Source organism: Ochlerotatus camptorhynchus, unplaced genomic scaffold, assembly GCF_037179485.1.
Source record: "Ochlerotatus camptorhynchus isolate MF236.1 unplaced genomic scaffold, CSIRO-AGI_Acam_v1.1 ptg000266l, whole genome shotgun sequence".
Taxonomy (NCBI): domain Eukaryota; kingdom Metazoa; phylum Arthropoda; class Insecta; order Diptera; family Culicidae; genus Ochlerotatus; species Ochlerotatus camptorhynchus.
This window is the reverse complement of record NW_027040756.1, coordinates 968,004-983,848: the sequence shown is the minus strand read 5'-3', so window position 1 is coordinate 983,848 and position 15,845 is coordinate 968,004. Positions and strand designations below refer to the sequence as shown.

Here is a 15,845-nt window from a genome sequence, read left to right as displayed (position 1 = left end):
GGAAACACAGCTTGACCGTCCCAATCCCCAAACCGAACTCCACAGTGCACGAGGTGGACAAATTTAAACCCATTTCGTTGACCTGCTGTGCGTCTAAGCTGATTGAAAGAATGTTAAACAGGAGATTGATCCTGTACCTGGAGGAAGGGAAACACCTGGACCACCGACAGCATGCTTTTAGACCAGGTCACGGGACCAGCACATACCTCGGCGCCCTCAGCGAAGCTTTATCGTCAATGTCCGCAAACAACCATCACACTGAATTGGTTGCGCTTGACCTATCGAAGGCCTACAACCGGGCATGGATGCCAGGTGTTTTGGACCAGTTGATAGCCTGGGGTCTAAAAGGACACGTGTTGAAGTTCATCCAGAACTTCCTCTCGCACTGGACCTTCCAGATTGTCCTGGGAAACTGCCGATCCAAGATTTTCGACGAGGAGACTGGCGTACCGCAAGGGTCGGTGATAGCGGTCACCCTCTTTCTCGTTAGGATGAATGGTATTCACGAGGTTGCCGGTCGGAATCTTCATTTTCGTGTATGCAGACGACATCGTTCTTATGGCAATTCAGGAGACTGTCAAAGCGCTTCGAAGAAAAATTATTCAAGCCACGGCCTACATCTCGAATTGGACATCAAACGCGGGATTCCAGATGTCCGCAGCAAAAAGCAGGTACACTCATATTTGTCCGTCGAATCACCGGATCCTCAGCACGAAGATCAGCATCCAGGACGAGGTAATTCCGTTCAGAAAAACCCTTCGGATACTTGGTGTGCATTTCGACCGCTCTCTTATATTCTACACGCACCTGAACGAGATAAAAAGTGCCTGCAAACGGCGCTTAAACATCCTGAGGATACTAGCAGGCCGACATCCTAACGCCAATCGAACCTCACGCTTCAATGTTGCGAAGGCTATAGTAAACTCGCGGCTGACCTATGGCATCGAGGCTACGTACCTTGCCAAACCACGCCTGGTGGAAAGGCTTACACCAGTCTACCAGCAAGCACTTCGGATTTCTTCCGGACTCCTTCCTGGTACCCCTGGGATCGCCGCCAGCATTGAGGGAGGAGTACTCCCCTTCGACCGCTTGATTACCGGGGCTATATGCAAACGCGCCATCGGGCTGAATGAGATAACGTCAGGTACAGACGAGGAAGGTTCCCTCCTAAAGGAGGCCAACAAGTTCCTCAGGGAAATCTCCAACCGAGCTCTCCCCCCAGTGTGCAAGACACATTGGGTTGGAGCCAGAGGCTGGAACAAACCGCCATTCAAGACCAACCACACCACCAAACGACCCTTAAGGCTGGTTTCAATCCCTCTGCGGTAAATCAGGCGGTATTGGATTTGCAGAGAAGGAAGTACGCTGGATATGCCATCCGTTACTCGAACGGTTCCGTAGCCCAGAAAAGGGTGGGCATCGGCATCTCCGGTGACCACCTAAAGGCCAATCGCACTTTTCACAGACTCTGCTAGTGTAGTCACTGCACTTGAATCCGCAACCAGCAGGCACCCCTGGATACAGGCCATCCAAGAGTACGCGCCACCCAACACGGTATTCATTTGGTTGCCTGGACATTGCGGTGTAAAGGGAATGAGGAAGCTGATCATCTCGCCTGATCAGGCCGTCGTATGACCAAATATACCCGGAAGGTCCCCGGGCAGGATCTGAAGAAGTGGGTCACCAAGACCGTAGACCAATCCTGGAGCCGGGACTGGCTCGCCAGAAGTATACTGTTTATACGGAAGATAAAAGGGAACACCAGCAGATGGGAGGATCCACCGCTCCACCGTGAGCAGGTCGTTTTATCGCGACTCCGGTCCGGCCACACAAACGTCTCCCACAACTATAAGGGGGACGGACCCTTCCGGAGGATATGCGACCACTGCCACATCCCACAGACCGTCGAGCACTTCATCTGCATATGCCCGAAATACGATGGAACCAGGAGAAGCAACGACATTTCCGACAGCATCCGGAATGTCCTCTCCGATGATCCCGTTCGGACTGCTACGCTGTTCATCTTCCTGAACGAAACCGGGCTCTTCAATATGATTTAAATTACTCGACCCACGCAACCCTCAATGACTAGCTCCAACTACCGGCATACACCACGATACGTTTCAACCATGAACCCTGATGACAACAACAATTGGAAATCCAACTGAATTAACGCAGATGTACCACGCCAGTTCTTATTTTAATATGTCCTTTATGTTTATACTGATTTGTGTTTTATGTTAATGGAGTTAATGGTTATACAAACACTGTAGCAGCTCTTACAAACTTTTTGGAACTCCCTTCTGGAGTTCCCAAGGCGAACCAACCAATGGCTAAAAGCCTTGTAAATAAAGGAAAAAAAAAATCTGCGACCAAAAATCATAACTTTTAAGAAAAGACAAGCCATAAATTAAACTTAATTGCTTGAGCAAAAATGTGCGTCATAAAAAGTTGAAAGTTTTTACGAGAAATGATCGTATAACATGATATTTAAAGAAAGCCGATTTTCTAGGGGCCACCCTAACATAATGGTTTAAAAAAAGAAATAGAAATTTGATGCATTGAGCAAAGTTGCTTCAAATTGATTGTTTAATAACTTTTTAGAACATTGCATTGATCGATCTCAAATAATAAAAAAAGATTGTATTTTCAATTTATCAATTTTATGGACCACCCTAATTTCTCCAAAATAAAAAAAATTTTGACCTTATTCTAAAAATTTTAGGGAATTTTATTTGCGCATATTTTTGCTCAAGGCACCATATTTCTTTATCTTATGGTTCATGAGTTATGATTCTTTTAAACAAGCAGGTTAGGGTGGCCCCTAGTAAATCGATTTTATTATAATATTGTTTGTACGATAATTTCCCGTCAATTCTTTGTTGTAGACCGATCTTGAACTTTTCACGACGCAAATTTTTGCTCAAACAACTAAATTGTAATCTCTTATATTTGGAAAGTTGTGGTAGTTTTCTCTTTTAAAAAAATGATTTTTTTTTAAACTAATTAAATGTTTTAACAAAAATTCTCCCGCAGTGTTCTTAAGTTAAGGTTAAAAAATCGGTTTGCTACATTTCGAGATTTTGACAAAGTTTTCGAAGAAAATCTCCTTTAACTTTTCAATCAAAAAAGATAGAAACCTGGGTTTTCCAGCAAAAATATGCGTCATCAAAAGTTCTAAAAGTGTCTAGAAAAACGTGTTTACGAGAAATGACCGTATAAAAATATATCCATAGAAAACTGTTTCTTAGGGGCCACCCAAACCTGTTTTTTTTTTTAATAATCGAACCGTAAGAGATAGAAAATTGCTACGATTTGATTGTTCTACAACTTTTTAGAACATTGCATTGGTCTATCTCAAATAATAAAAAAAAAAAGTTTGTTTATTCAATTCGCCAATTTTATGGACCGCCCTTATTTATCTTACAGGAAAAGATCGTCCAACAAACATGAAGAAACTTTCCCGAAGACACCATATACCTAAAAGTGATGGTTTGGGCGCAAATATTTTTTAAATACGGCTTTGAGACTATTGTGCATTCACTTCACAATGACTACAACAATATTTTAACTCCATACGGAATTTTAACTCATAAGCAGAAAAATAGGAACACATACACTGCTTAGTTTTTATTTAAGACAAAATTAAACTTTTTACTTTTTTTATTTATAGGGGAAATGGGTGTAATGTCAGCCTAAATGCCCCTTATTTGGGCCCATACATAAGTTCAGCAATCGACTAAATTTTCAATAACGCGTTCATCTAGATAAAATTGCTAAATAGCAGATTTTTAGCGATGAGCCAAATCTCAGATCGATAGGCCAACATTAGAGCCATTTCCCCTATTTAAGAAAAAAAAAATTGTTCTTGGCTTTGTACTAGTCTACGTTGGTTGACGAAATAAATAAATTCAATTTTTAAATTAAAATCTCCACGGGCTGCACGTATTGCCTGAAGCCATGTCCGTAAAGTGAGACTGAATTTTTACCATACCCACAACGATAACCTCGCCACATCATGCTTGGACGACGTTCATCGTAAATTGAAGGTTATTTCTTACGTCAACTCATGTTTTAAATTTTGAAGCATAACATACTTTTCTGCTGCCGGCAACATGTTTTAACATTCCCCACTGCAAGGGAAACATTATCAGTGAGCCATCACTTCCGATTCCGAATTAGTCAACATTAAACACGTTCATATGCTATAGTTGCAACGAATGTGCTATGTCAGAGTAGTTCTGTCTCCGGCGAAATCCGCAAGTGGTTTCAGGTGTTTTGAACTTAAGTCAGTAGACCGAAACTGTTGACAGTGCATCAGCTTCTTAGTAAATTAATTGTTAATCTTCCTGACGTCCAATTAGCCTTGAGAAAAGTTTCATTTGATCATTTCCGATCAGGACCTACACGCAAAATAAAAGGGCATACACATCAAATGTAAGGGCGGATTGCTAACATGCTCTGCATGTTTTCTTACAACAAATTTAATGTCAGCTCTTCCAATGGACTGTAGCGTACAAGCAAGTTTAAAAGCATTAATAAATCAAGTTGGATTGGTCTTCTTCTTTTGACGTACACTACGCCTCACAGGGTAAATCAAAAATCCAAAATTGCGACTGTCACGAATACGTGTTAGGTTTTGAACGCCTATAGCTTAGTGATTTATTGATGACATTGCAATCTAAATGCACCAATAGATGGGAAATAACTATACGAATGCGATTGTAAAAATCGTGGGTAGCTATATAATGGTCAACTAATACATTTTTGCAGAAAATATCGTGTGTTGACGCTTGGGATTGGTGATTTTCCCCACACAAAAATAAAATCTACAAAACAAGCATTGCATTATACACCTGAGAGGGAAGCATTGTGTTAGTGAGAGAGTGAATGATTAGGAAACTATATTCTTCAATATAGAGCTAATGATAAACCAGTAATAAAAATGAAATACATGAACATGAAAAGATCGCACCCGAATGGCCTGGTGACTTTGCAGCGTCGTTGTTTTCGGAAATGCTTTATTTAATTTTCCTCGAACCAACGCACTAATAACACTCTTCTTTCTTTTCATTCTCTCTTTTTTTCATTCACTCTTTTCATGTCACAACGCACGGAGGGGTATTTGTTCTACGCTAGCAGGCCAAAAGAAGATTAATTTTCTCAAAATAAGCCTAAACAGATTCTGAATGCATGCATTGTATACTTCAGAGTTAGGGTAACAATGCCCTGCACTCATTATGTCTCTTTCTAAACAGACCGCTTTGTGGCATCAGTTCAAACAAGCCTGTTGTTGAATCGTGTTGGTTTGTTAGAAAAAATCGTTCCACAGTACATAGCATTGTTTTCGTGCCTCTACTTGTTGTTGGAATAATCACATTAATTTGCAAAGATGGATGGTGATCAAGCAGGTATTGAAATATGTATTCCACATGACATCAGCTGATTTCACTTAGTTTTGACTTCGTAGAAGCAGTTTATGAAAATCTTGTTTTCAAGTGCTATTGAAACTATAAAATAAATGTATCGTGATAAAAAAAGTCGACTTATCCTGCGATATCCTATGAAGCGTATATGAGGCATTATATGTAAAAAAAATCAGCTGCGATTATTTGCGATCTTTCGAGAAATTGGAAAATGAAAATGGCGTGTCCATATAGGTGAATTTATCAAATGCAGTTATTGACATTTTCATTCATTATATGGCAGTCACGGCGGCAACCTAGGTAGTCAAGGCCTAGTTTTGGGAGGGGGAGGGTGGATTGCCTTTCAGGTATATTTGTCTTGTTTCATAATTACATCAGGTGCGTGTGGATATGTATTCTGATACGAGTGTGTTCCACAGTTGAGAATAGTTTGTGGATCCAATGCAAAAACATAGTTTGGCAAAACCCAACTCCATTGGGTTTATCAAGGATTCATCTGATGTAATTAATGAAGAGATTAGATAAATTAAATAATTCGCTACGGTCAACAAAAGTTACATTAAATGGCAAGCAGTTCACTATTAGACATACATACATTTATGCTCACTATGGTTGATGGGAAAATGTGTAATACAGCTGAAACGCCATCAACGATGAAATGGCTCTAATGTTCGCCTATGGATCTAACATTGGGCTTGTTATGTACTCAATCTCTCTTGGGGTAGATCATTGCCCTTACCACAACAGCACAGACAAAAACCTACCTTGTGATCGAGCCACCGACAGCTATGCACTTCACAGCCACCAGCGTATGGATCGAAGAGTCACCGTTGGCTGTACACGCTACAGTCACCAGCGACGGGCTGCCTCTCTCGAACGAAGGACCACGACACAACTCGTGATCAAGCCACCGACAGCTGTGCACCTCACAGCCACCAGTAGTGGGACGATGAGCCACTGACAGCTGTGCACACCACAGCTACCAGCGAAGGAACGATGCACCGTTGGCTGCGCACACCACAGCTGACAGCGTAGGAACGATGGGTCGCTGATAACTCTTCAGCCACCAGTCGTTGAGCTGCCAACAGCTGTAACCACTACAGCCTCCAGCGAAGTAAATTTCTCTCTCTCTCTCTCGAAGGACCACGGCAAAACTGCCGAACACAAGGCTCTGATGAGCAGGGAAACAGGAAAGTTCAACTCTTTTAAAAGTGTCCACTAGGTGGAACTTATGGAAGATGAATCCATCACCACATGCAACCAGTGGATGAACGAACAGGAACTGGACGAAACACGAATGCTCGGGAAATCTCCGTTCTCGGACGAAAAGAATGAGACACTGTTCTCAATTCTGCCTTTATTTATTCGCTGCTTCCTCTTCAACGGCTAAATGCAGGATACAGAATGAAACATGAATTTTGCAAGTTTAAATGATCTTTATTTTTTTAGTTTAACTTGGACGATTACCATATAAATTTTTACTAAGTGATTTAATTGCTTTCTTCATCTTTAGGTATGGGCAAAATTCAAAATTTGTTTTACAGAATTAGTTCTAGACTTAGCACACGGTCGACCACCTTGGTGGGATTGATTCGTTTTGTTTTTAGAATTTGAATAGAAACTACTTAATACTACTATTTACAGCCTAAAACTAACCTACTCTACTATATACACTTAACCTACTATGTACAAATTGCTTATTAAAGCATGTTCAGAAAGATTGCATTTTTGAATAAATTTAGTTGTCATATCATCAATTTTGGAATCTACTTTGGGAATTTCTGCCTCTTGATGGAGGTCTGCTATTCTTGTGTCGAATGGTCGATCTAGGATCATCCTCAACACTCTATTCTGTGCAACCTGGATTTTGTTCCTGTGGGTCTGAGCGCACGATTCCCACACCGGGGCGGCATAGAAGATCGCGGGGGCTATGATCTGTTTGTAAACAGCCAGTTTGTTTTGCCTTGAGAGGCGGGATCTGCGGCAAATGAGCGGATACAAACACCTAACCAAGGCGGAGCACTTAACTAGGGTTTTCTCTATGTGCGAGCGGAACAGGAGCTTCTCATCGAACAACATCCCGAGATAAGTAACATCAGTGGACCACTCGACCCTTGTACCATCCATTATTACGGTACAGGAGGGAGACGGTTTAAGTTTTAATGATTGTCTGGGAAGGAACATGATCGCTTGGGTTTTCGAGGCGTTGATTTTGATTTTCCACGTGGTGGCATAATCAGTAAAGGTGTCAAGGCATCGTTGGAGCTTGTTCGTAATTTCACGAGGCATCCTACCCTTGACGGCTATCGCGGTGTCATCTGCAAACAGAAAGAACACGCAACCGTCTCCTAGAGGAGGGATGTCCGACGTGTAGATGCTGTAAAGCAGTGGTCCCAGCAGACTCCCTTGCGGAACACCTGCTGGGATCGGAAATTGTCCCGAAAGGGAACTATTCAACGACACCCTGAACGACCTTTGCTGGAGATAGTTACGGGTGATTTTCACAAGGTATGGTGGAAAGTTGGAGTTACAAAGCTTGTATATAAGTCCGTTGTGCCAGACATTGTCAAACGCCTTTTCGACGTCTAACAAGGCCATGGCTGTGGACTTGGATACAGCTTTGTTACTCCGGATGTTATTCATCACCCGCACTAGCTGATGATTGGTGGAATGCCCCTTACGGAACCCGAACTGTTCCGGAAGAAGAATGTCATGTTCCTCCACAAACTTGTTTAGTCGGCTGAGGATCAATTTTTCGAACAGCTTGCTCAGCGCTGAGAGCAGGCTAATCGGTCTGTAGCTTGACGGTAGTGAAGGGTCTTTCCCAGGTTTGCGGATCGGGATGATTTTTGCCACCTTCCAGATGCTTGGAAAGTAGTGCAGCTCCAAGCATCTGTTGAGGATGGCAGCCAGCAGCGAGTGCACCCTCGCGCTGAGATTTTTCAACTCTAGGTTGAATATTCCGTCAAACCCGGGAGCCTTCATGTTCGTACTGTGTTTCAGCGCTGAGCAAATTTGTTCCTCTGTAATCCGTTCTTCTGGAGGGACGGCACAAGGGGAGGCATCTAACGTCTGGACGCACTGCACAACCTGGTTCTCGAGTGGACTTGGGATTGTAGAGCCAAGCAAATGCGACTGGGCAATGTGCTCCCCAATTGCATTGGCCTTCTCTTCGTTGGTGATAAGCCGTTCGTCATTGACTCTAAGTGGTGGAATGGGCTTGGGGTGAGACTTCAGCACCTTGGCAACCTTCCAGAATGGTCTGGAACGGTCGTCCAGGTTCTGAACGAGCCGCCCGAAACTCTCGTTCCGGATTGAGACCATTCTGGAAGCGATCTGCCGATTCAGATCGACCATTTCGTATTTACGCTGCAGATCCCCAGTCCGCTGAAACTGGCGTCTACGAACATTTCTGAGCCGAATCAAGAGTTTGGTGTGGGAATCAATTGCTTGAAATTTACCCCTCACAGGAACTCGTCGAACGCACTCTTCGTCAGCCACGGATATGGCTTGATGGAGACCCTCCAGGGCCCGGTCGATGTCCTCCACTGTGTCGAGCGGTGGGTTGTCGTCGATGTGGCGGTCGACCACGCGTCGAAACTGGACCCAGTTGACTCGATGGTAGTCCTTCCGCTGGCACGGTGCAGGGGCCACGTTGTAGCCCAGCTCGGTCAGCACCGGTTGGTGGTCCGAACTCAGGTCGTTGACGGCAACCGGCTTGGCTAATCTGGTGTATGCCAAGAACAGGTCCAGCGTCGATGGGTTGCCCGTCGGTGATGTGAAGGTTGGTTCGTCCGGAAACCAGACGGAATAGAGACCATGCTGGGAATGGTCGAATAGCAGGCGGCCGTTCTGGTTCTGCTGGTAGTTCCGCCAGGCCTCGTGCCGGGCGTTGACGATCTCATCCGTTGACAGCGGAGAATCGTCTGTAACTTCACCGGTTGTACCGGCCAATTCCGGAGCAGGGGGATCCGTCGATGGCCCGGAGGCTTGACCGGGTACTGCAGCGGCAGCCAACTCGGCAGCAGCCAACTGTTGGTTGAGCGGGAGCGGCGGCAACACTGGAATTGGCCGTGATTGGACCGATGATAACGGAGGAAAGTTCTGCGCGTTGTTTTCTGGAACCTTCTTGCGACCGGGCTGGCTGTTGGACGAGGCCTTCTTCCGGATCTCGGCGTATTCGGCCCGCTTCGGACAGGCCTTACTCGTGGCCTTGTGGGCGGCACCGCAGTTGGCGCATGTGGGAGTGGCTTCCTCGATGCTGTCGCAGTTGTCGATCTTGTGGTTTTTGCCGCATTTGATGCAGCGGCTGGCCATGCGGCAATTCCTGGTGCCGTGCCCGAACAATAGGCAGTTCGAGCACTGAGTGACGCCACGGTGGGTGGGTTTATACCGCTCCCACTTCACTACGATGTGGAACAGTGTGCGTGTCGTCTGGAGATCCTTCACGGTTGTGGAGTTCTTCTCCAGATGGACCAGGTAGAGCTGGTCACGATACTTGATGGCCTTGCTGCGGGTCATCTTGTGGACTTCGACCGGCTTGAGGCCGTTCGCCTTAATCTCGTCCATTAAGGTGGTGGTGTCCATGTCGTGGAGCCCGCGCAGCACCACTTTCAGCGGCTTGGTGGCCTCGATGTCGTGGGAGAAGTACTCCAGCTTCATTCTGTCCAAGAGGGCCTGAACTGCGTTGAAGTGTTTTTCGGCCGGGACCATCAGTTTGTAGCCTTCCGTGCACCGTTGAATGGTGCAGCGAAGGCCCTGCTTAATGTAGAAATCCAGCTGCTCCCATAGCCCGGGAGGGAAGCCCTTCACATAGAAGGGTGGCAACTTAACTTTTTTCGGCACCGTCTCAGGGTCCGACTGCGGCTGCGCTCCGTTCTGCAGGGCGGAGAACGGATTGTTGCTCAGCAGCTTTTTTGCTGCTGATACGGTGGCGCTGCTGTCTTCAGGTCTGGGTCGTTTAGTTCCGGGAGGCCCCGGCTGCGGGTCCGCAACGCCTGTCGGGATGGGCAATGGGGTTTTCTTCTGCTTCTTCTGGGCTGGCTCGGTGGTCGCGCCGTCTCCTGGGAGAGTCTGTTTTCCCGGTAAACCGGCACTCGCGTTACCGCGCGATTTCTTACCCATGGCTGGGTCAGCGAGAGCGTCACTACACAACGCGGAGCTAATTCGACTTGCGAACGAACGAACGAAACTAGAGAGAATTCAAATCGACTGAACTGCTCAACAGTCTGGCAGCGAATGTGTTCTTGAAACATGAAAAGCAATGTTGTTTACTTTTATACTCTTTGTTCGGCTGCGTCAGCCAATCAGGATGCGCCATTCGATGACGTCGTTCGTTTTCCTATTGGAAGCGTTCATCGCGTACAGGGCTCATTGTTAAAAATCTGCTATTTACCAGTTTTATCTAGACGAACACGTCATTGGGACCGTACTAATGGATATTTTTGGTCGCTATTGAAAATTTAGTCGATTGCTCAATTTATGTATGGGCCCAAATTAGGGGCATTTAGGCCGACATTACATCCATTTCCCCTATGTGGCGCAAGTTCAAAGGAATTTAATAATCTTGGTGTTAAAAAGGAAATCAACACAGATTCTCTTAAATTCGAATTATCCATTTTTCGTGCTAGGATTCGTATTTTCGAGACAATTTTAAAACATCTGTCTTAAAAGTTGCCGATCAAAAAATGGCGGAAAGAACACATCCAAGAAAACTTCAGAAAGAAATTGGGCCTCCTTGTGGATTTTCCAAAACCGTGCTTTGGAAATTCGGATGGCAACACTAGTCTAAGATTCTCTTCTTCTTCTGATCCGGAAACCACAGCTCAAATAACAGGTGTTGATTTTAATTTGATCAACCGGCTTAAATTTATATTGGAGACACTAGCTAGTGGTTTTAAAACTGATACGGACAAGTTTGAAACATTTACTCTAGAAACAAAGGAGATATACCAACCGGTGGAAACTAACGATTTTAAATTGGCTCACACTGGACTAGCCTATCGGTTCCAAGCAAATCGATGAACGTTCCCCATTCTAGTTGAAATTCTAGTACTGCATTATGTTTGTTTTGATTCGCTATGAAATTTTGACAGATAAAATGAGGGGTTCGTTGATTTTCCTATGTTTCGAGCTAATCGAGCTTGGGACCGAAGCAGGGATGCCAGATTTTTTCTTCAGAAGTCTGCGAAAAATATCTGTGAATTTCAGAAATGTCTGTAGATGGGCTGCATACAATTAGCATAAGTTTTGTGCGTGGGGGGGGGGGGGGTCATAAGATAGATGCAATATTTTAAGAATGTCATTAAAAGTCATGTTCGATCAATAAATACCTGCTTTTAACGAATTGAACCAATGCATCCATTTACGCCGTATGCGTTAAAATCAATTAATAAAAAAAACTACAAAGGACAGCCCAATGGGGCTGTACGCAATGATGACGTAGGACTACGTGGTATGATATAATAAATATTTTTGTTAACTGCAGCATAAGCTTGTGTTTTGTGTAGGAATAGGAATTTTAGCGGGGTTCTCTCTGTTTATACTATTTTGTATGACTATGATTGCCCTGAAAAGAACCTTTTGATATGAATTTTAGTTGGGACATGTTCAGAAAATTAACTCTTTTGGAAAATGTTGGTGACCCTGAAAAGTGCCGATGGTAGTACAGGCTTTGGAAGATGATGATGACGTATAGGCAGCTGCGTATTGAGTGACGGCATCACGGATCACATCTTCTCGGCACACCTCGGGTTTCCTCGTACATCAGACCGGAGATGAGCTTGACACCACCACTGGATGTTATCACACGATGACACTTGGCGACTCCTTTACCAAATCCTTTGCCACCCTTGCCACGACCAGTCATGCCTCCTGGTTGTTTACCGTTGAACGGGTGAATCGCAACTAATGCGAAGGCGCAGTTAGCTACCTGTTATATAGACAACCAGCTCTGCCGGTCAGGGTTGCCAAAAGCAAATCTGTATTTTTGCTTATAGAAATCTTTTTATCTGTATTTCTTCTTCGAAAAATCTGTATCAATATCTGTATGGATTTAATATTGCGTATTTCGCTTCAAAATGAACAAAGAAGTGTTGGAACTGCGGTATCGGTCATAAAAGTGCGCTTTTGCATCAAATCGTGTTAGTACATTTTGTGCCGAACACATTAATAGCGCTAAACTTCAACTTGGATTTACTTTTAATACCGTTCCTGTTTGGAAAATCTACCAAACGTTTGCTTAAGATTTAATTGGTTAATAGCACTGTCGATACCAAATCAATCCAACATTCGTTATCGAGATTTAAATCGAGGATAATATCAGTTGGTGCTTACCGCCATAAGATCGTTCTAGTATTAATAATCAAAAAAACAACGTACATATATGCAATTTGTGACGTAGGTAATTGCCCAACTAACAATTTTCACAATGTAAACGCTGTACTCATTTCATTTATACAGTCTCAAGCTGTATTCAAACGTTATAAGATATGAGGAAACCTTTACTCAACCTCTATACAAGCAAATTTGGCGAACTTAGTCAGCTACTTATGGCTGTTGGAACAGTCGGGAGAAGCTCTTATTGCATATCCATTAACGCTTCTATACAGCTGTTATCCTGCTGTTTAGTTGTGCGTGAACTTGAAAGGCGCTTATTCAACCTTTTCCCGGTTGTCCAATAATCACTACACAGCTTTCTCTTGAAGCCGGGTTAAATACTGTTTACGCTTTTTTATGAAGGAATTTATTAGTTTATTTTGCTGTGAATCAAATTAATCGAAATTAGTTACAAATCATCACCAAATTATTTACCCTGCACCGGAACCTGGAATCGAACTCGAGACGACCGCATTGGCAAACCTTGACACTACCAACTGTGCTACGCCAACACTTTGAACTTATGTAAACAAATGAACATTCCCTTCTACAACAAAATCACTGAGTAGAGGCTTTATAATAGTACACATGAATCACTTTTCTCGACTAGTTATAAAAGAGCAGAGTAAAAGCTGTAAAACTGCACACGTCTAAAAATAAACCTAGTTGACTGTGAAAATGCTTCCGAAGTTGCTCTAACACAGTTTATAAGCTGAGTACAGGTTGTTTAGTTGTTGAAAAAGCACTTTTGATGTTTATGTTATTCAGCAAGAGTGGTTGGTTGTTTAGAAGCCATAAAATGAGTAATATATTCACTTTGTTAGCTTTGTTTTGCAGCTACAAGTTGAAAGTTGATTAGTGTGTGTATAGAAGTGACATTAGCGTTTATTGGCTGATGTTATTCAGTGCGACTGACACATTGAATAATGATTGCGAGAAAGTTGAGTAAACGCTCTCCAAAACTATTTTGCTAGCTTTTGCTTGTAGCTGTATCTGCAGCTTCTTTTCAGCTACTTTACAGCACTACGCTGGAAAAGTTGGCTTACAAAGCTGAAAATGTTAGTTGGGATGTCTGTAAATCTGGCATCTCTGGACCGAAGAGAGTACCAGAGCTGAGCCAAAAAATTGAGCATGTTTCTTCGGGACCTTCTGGTCCTAGAGTTACGTCTATGGATATACGTTCGACTGTATACATGGTATCCGATGACCCCAATTCTGCATAAAATTTTAATCCACAGTTATAGAACATGCACTGCTACCAATAGGGCAATTGTCAAAAGAAGCTATACTGAATAGACTGCTGCTTAGTTCTGATCCTGTTATCACTGGTAAACAACGTAATGATTATCATATGTGAAAGTAAATAAATATTCTTTAAGGATTAATAAAAATCCCGCAAAAAAGGCAAGGGTTCTGACGACAGAAACATTGCAAATGTTACTCCCAGAGGACTTCATGCAAGAAAGCGAAGATCGGCTGGAGAAATTATAGATGGAAGAAACATATGAAACAGACGTTTCTAGTGCACAAGAAAATGTCTTCTCAAATTCGGAATGAGCTTTTTTTGTCGTTTAATTTCATTTGTTTTTTAACTTGTTGTTTTGTTTTTGAATTTGTTGTTGCTGTGTAATACTCGGTGTAATATAATTATTTTTTCAAGGTGAAAGTGGATGGAATCCACAAATGGCCGCTATTTGGTTTAGATTGCCTTACCACTTCGAATTTTTGGCGCCACGAATCTCAGAAACTACAAAGTTTCCGTGCATGAAATTGTAAAAGCAAAAGAGTTATTACAAATTGGCACACGAAATCCTTTCAGTTTCTGAGATCTGTGCCGCCAAAAATTCGAAGTGGCAAAGCAAAATAACTTTCACCTTAACTCAAATCTATATATATAAAAATGAATTTCTGTCTGTCTGTCTGTCTGTCTGACCCTTATAGACTCGGAAACTACTGAACCGATTGGCGTGAAAATTTGTATACAGGGGTTTTTGGGGCCGTGGAAGGTTCTTATGATGGTTCGAGACCCCTCCCCCTTCTGTAAGGGGGGGGGGGGGGCTCCCATACAAATGAAACAGAAATTTCTGCATAACTCGAGAACTAATCAAGCAAATGGAACCAAATTAGGCATGTGGAGGCGAGTGTGGGGGTATAAGGAGATAATCATAGGGGGTAGCCCCTTAGATAATAGGGAGGGGGGGCTACGTACAATATAGCATGTTTTTTTTTTTAATCGGCGCATGAACTCAAGCTAATATTGAATCCCGAGCAAGACCGGGCACACTCAGCTAGTCTTAATATAAATAGGGTAAATTATGGCTTCGGCACCCATTGACTGTTTTCGGCAACCGAAATTGAAACGTTAATTTTACTGTATTTTCCCATCAAAACTCTTCGGTGAATGTAAAAAGCCGATTCCTTACCTTTTCAGCTTCAACCTGATTACATTTTTACGACTGTGCAATCCTGTTATGCCATATTTTTCTTTAAATGAAATATACACACTACAAAATACGGCTGATTTCGAGTTGCCGATAATAGAACAGCTGGTTAACACGCAGTTCAAATGGAAAGGGTGCCGAAGAAAAAGAGACTGCCGACAATAGTCTCACTCACCTGAGAAGTTTGGAGCGTTGTAAAAACATGTTCAACCCGTTTTGATCAATTCTGTCGATTGGAATTGGTAGAACAGGAAGCAGCAGATAAATGTCAACAAACAAACCTGTCATGTATGTGTGTGACGCTGAGAAATCGCTAATAGAAGTTCGGACGCTGCTTAGATTGACGAGAATACGTAAATTCCCCTATATTGTTCTTTTTTAGCTGAACTTATTTTACACTGACTGATTGTAAATCTTCAATATTTTATATTCCAACTCTTATGTAATTTTGTTTTGTTATGATCAATCATGCTTAAATTGTTATGCAGAACCAAACTATGGTGAGTTTTGCGTGTACGAAAAATAATTTAATATAAGGATCTTGAAAAATTTCGAATATCAAAAATGCTATTATTTTAAACAGTTTCAAAACGTTTGCAAA

The 15,845-nt window shown here is 43.0% G+C and overlaps 1 protein-coding gene across 7 annotated transcripts in view; it reads right to left on the bottom strand.

The window, feature by feature from the left end:
• Window positions 1–15,845, bottom strand: part of cpx (complexin) — a 1,092,625-nt gene that overhangs the window by 950,080 nt on the left and 126,700 nt on the right. The gene's annotated exons all lie outside the window — the stretch shown is intronic.